Source organism: Cornus florida, unplaced genomic scaffold, assembly GCF_030987335.1.
Source record: "Cornus florida cultivar Cherokee Brave unplaced genomic scaffold, ASM3098733v1 CherokeeBrave_3.0.0_Hap2_Chr02, whole genome shotgun sequence".
Classification (NCBI taxonomy): Eukaryota; Viridiplantae; Streptophyta; class Magnoliopsida; order Cornales; family Cornaceae; genus Cornus; species Cornus florida.
The window spans coordinates 92,524,893-92,529,728 of NW_026775572.1; the positions used below are offsets into that span (position 1 = coordinate 92,524,893).

The 4,836-nt window shown below is 36.1% G+C and overlaps 1 long non-coding RNA gene across 1 annotated transcript; it reads right to left on the reverse strand.

The window, feature by feature from the left end:
* Positions 1-1,731: 1,731 nt before the first annotated feature.
* Positions 1,732-3,340, reverse strand: LOC132295467 (uncharacterized). The gene is made up of 2 exons (XR_009478482.1): positions 2,152-3,340; positions 1,732-1,953 (listed from the first exon to the last, which is right to left on the reverse strand). It is a non-coding gene; the product is annotated as an uncharacterized LOC132295467 (long non-coding RNA).
* Between the last annotated feature and the right edge of the window lie 1,496 nt (positions 3,341-4,836).

Sequence of the window (4,836 nt, forward strand, 5' to 3'; positions counted from 1 at the left end):
ATTCTACCTAGAATCAGTCACTCCCAACCGACAACCTCTATGCCAAACAATGACATTGAATCACCCATTCCACCTTCACCTTTCAAGGAGACACTACCTCGATCACCGTGCACACAAGACCCGTGACCTCAGTCACAATAACCCACTGATTCTTTAAAAGAAAAAGATACCTACATGGCAACACCTCTCTCTCTGGTTCCAAAGACTAAGCTAACCACAATTGCCTCAATTAGCGCACAATCCTATCACTTAACTGACAACATACAACAAACAACTCATAATCCCCAAACCACATTCGGATCATACCTTAAACCGTTCTGCTCATCATCACTAAACATCACACCTTAACACCTTCACTGCCACTCATCCAAATCAACAGTTCACGCTTATTATTCCACCGGACCATCAAGCCACTACCAAGTAATTCTTCTTCCAACATCCTTAAGATAACACCATTATCACAATCGAATAAGCACCACTCTTGATACTCCCCACAACGACCACTATTTACCACTAGAAAAAAACATCATACAGTAATGTCATGCTGACAAATCCTCAAAACAAAATTGAGAATAAAAACCAAAATACTCAACACCCAACTGTCACCTCAAAACCATCGACGATGCAATCAATCATTTCAAATCAACAGTCTATCACTTGAATCCTCAAACACCCATCATAATCACCTGATGCTCTAAACATACCCGGAATACTTCTAATTTCCAAAACACAATCCATTTGGTACACAATACCCATCATCTATCCCTCCATCCTTAAACGACTAAGTATACCGTTGACTACATAGTATCTACCTTATCATGCAATCTTGCACTACACTACTACAATTGACCACTATACACCACCTCAAAACTGTCTTAATAACAGTGCCAACATAAAAACCAGTTCATCAATCGAGCCATGCAATCAACTCACCGAGAGTCAACTACTCGCGACGTACTCCTGCAGTTTTCCGAAATGGGAATCACCTTTCAACTAACTGTAATCAACACACCTCCCTAGACTATACCAGAGCACTCATAATACACATCTACAACCAATAGACTACACTCGTGACTCAAACAACCTCAGTCACATCTACTATTATCAGTTGGAAAAAAACCTCCGCACCAAACCGTGACCCAAGTCACAAACACTAACCCCCTAAGGTGATATACCTTTCCTACAAAACCCTCACTCGCACACCTGACCCCCACGGTCACAAGAAGCCCATGCACCAATACATGAAACTCACACACAACATAGTCACTATGCCATGAAATACAAACCCATTCTAAAGTTATGCTTTAAGCACCGCACAAATGTAACAAGAAAATCAGGAGAACCCCACACTGGATAGCTCAATCCATGAGCTAAAAGACTAAGCAATTTGTTCAATAAGAACTGGCACCTAAACAACCATAGGACAACCGAGCTCCTCACCTACTCGGGTCAAAACTCACACAACCATCCTATACTTGACTGCATATACACATAAGAATATAGGTATATACACAAGCATACTTATATATATATATATATATATATATATATATTTATATATACAACAACCGAAGCATAACCCTTGACATGACCGTGTCCTCACAGAAGTTTAAATAATAAGTTTATTAAATTATTATGTGAAATTAAATATCTCATCCATCCTCATCATCATTTCATATACTACACACTTACACGATCCGTGCTCACAGCTTGCCATCTTATTGTCACTAACAGAATTTTCTAAATAAAATCCTCGATTTATTCAAATCAAAATACATCAGTATTACACCCAGCATCTCAAAAAGAAATACAATTATTCCCTTTATTGATACAACATCAATTCCTCAAATAAAAATACAACATCTCTAAAATAAATTAAATAAAAATCCTCAATACCAACTCTTCCACCGAAGCCCGAATCTAGCAATCCAAGCTTATCCTTTGTACCTGAAACTAGAAGGGGGTGAGACGGGGGAAGTCCCAGTAGGAAAAACCATAACAAGGATTTCAAGAAGTTTAATGCAAAATTAGCTTCACAAAAAAATATATATACTTTTAAACAAAATACATATATGCAATTTTACCAAAATATCAGTCAATAAGATAATTAAAACAAAATCATCTAGGCCATTTAAGGTATGAAAAACCTACTCAAAAAAATAAATACTCATCACTGGATTATCCAAGTCTCGGTCCTCTCTGCCTTCTCTCGGCATCAGCTCCTCAATCTTTCTCTAATTTTTCCCTTCTACTTCCTCTATTTTCTCATACTATCTATGAATACCTCAGTACACAACAAACACCCAATAAATAGACAATTTGTGTTGACACAGTGCAAATAGCTCACCAAAAATATCAAACAATTAGTCTTCAAGTGTAGCCCACACTTTTCTCATTACAATTAAATCTGTTACTTTTGGCAGCCCATTATTTCACTACTCCCTTATCTTTCTCTTCCTTATCCTTTCATAAAGAATACAAATTTTATCCAAAGGACACCCACATGAACAGCCAAAGCCCAAGAAAATTTTGGCCAAACAAACCATTAGTGGGACCCGCCACTAACACATTAAAATTTCATTTCCATTTCCATTTTCATTTCCATTTCCATTTCTCACTTCCGGCCTTCCATGTTTCCACCCACTTTCGGCAGTGCACCCTTTTTCTCCATATGCTATATATATATATATATAATAGGGCAAATTTCATAAAACCCTCACTACTTTCATTTTTTTATAATAAAACCCCAGCCTGTTTCTAAAACCCCTATACTTTTAAAAAGTGTTCACATTGCCCCAATATCTGTATCCAACCCGTTAATTAGGCTGTGAAATGACAAATTTGACCTTACTATTTAATATTAAATTAAAAACTTAAAATTAGTTTTTAAAATTACAAAAATACCCTTCAAATCTTCTTCTTCTTCACTCCCTTCTCTCTCTTTAAAACAGACCATCTACAGGGTACTGATCGCAACACACACGCACATAAATATAGGCACTCATGTATATATATACATGAGATCTGGTTTGAAATCGTTAATTTTGCGAGTTGGAACATTGGATTCTCTTCTATCTCTCAGCGATGATCTTCGAAAGGTGAAATTCTTCCAAACCTAATTACACTTTTCGTTGTGATTTCTAGTCATTGTGTTTAGATGCAGTCGAATAGCTTCATCGAATCAATGTCTCACAAGATTCGACGCAAGATTAAAGAATTGGAGAGGGTTTTGGACGTATACATATACATAAGTGCCTATATTTATTTTCACCAGGAGAAAGAAAAAAGAGAAGAAAAAGAAGATCAATCACCACAATACTAAGAACTCTGGGTTAAGGAAGGGTACCCTATACCATGGTCCATAGCGCTTGTTTGGGAAAATCATGAACACCGAGCCAGAGACTGCACCAATAACAGGAAGCACCACCATCAACAAAACATTCTCATTCGACTCAAAAGACGGGTAGAAACACTCCACCGTGTTTGAATCCAAAAGTGCAACCATAGCAAACACAATCAACGAAAAGAATGCGGGAATAAAGTCCGCGAATCGGAGTTTATACTTGGACAAGTCCACGGACCCTTTTGATGGCCAGAGACCCTTTGCCGTCGCAACACCATAGTGGGTGTCTCCGTTGCTGTCAGTGTAGTTGTCTATGAATGAAGAGAAGCAGCAAGAGAAGCCGGAAAAGGCGATGAGTATGCCTTTCCTTATTTTTTTCTTTCTTTAGTGAGAATAGGGTCCCTTTTCTGTACAAAGCAAATAATAAAAGCAATTGTCCCAAAGTTTGACAATAATAATACCCTTTGTGAAAACAACACACCACATACGAGATTGCTTGCTGGGTGTAAATTTGATTTTAACAGAGATTGCCAAAGCCACACGAATTCGCACCATTCAAATATTCATCATCATACACATAGTAATAGGGGTGAGATGGGAAAAAAAAATGCCAAGCTTGTAAATGTTGTGACAGTAGATGGTCTATTTTAGAGAGAGAGAAGGGGGTGAAGAAGAAAAAGAGGGTATTTTTGTAATTTTAAAAAATAATTTTCAGTTTTTCATTTAATTTTAAATGGTAAGGTCAAATTTGTCATTTCACAACCCAATTAATGGGTCGGATACGGATATTGGGGCAATGTGAACACTTTTTAAAAGTATAGGGGTTTTTAGAAACAGGTTGGGGTTTTATGATCAAAAAATGAAAGTAGTGGGGGTTTTATGAAATTTGACCTAGATAATATATACAATGCAACAAAAATCAAAACCAAAACCAAACTCATTATACAACATTCAAGTGGGACCTGCACCTAAAACATATTACCAATCCTCTTTCTTTCTCCACTGCCGGTTGCCTCAAATCCCTTTAGCATACTTATATATATATATATATAAGTAAACAATTTCAAGGCCTATTAAATCAACACTAGTGGGACCCGCCCACCAATTACCTTTCTTTACTTGTTTTCCTTTTTCACTCATTTCGGCACCATGCTTCCATTTCACCAACTGGTATACCATATGAATATATATATATATGTATCATATATATCAACTAAAATAAAAACCAATTCAAACCCATTAACTAAATCAAGTGGGACTCACAAATTAACATTACAAATTTAATTTTTTCTTCCTCTAATTTTCAGCAGCCCACTTTATCCTTCCATTAAACTGCATATATATATATATATATATATATATATATATATATATATTATGCAGTAAAGAAACCAAATCAATAAATTATCTCCAATTAATATAAAACTTAATCAATCTTTGATAATTAAAAATGATAGAAACTATATAATTTCAACTCCTAAAAATTTGGGTTG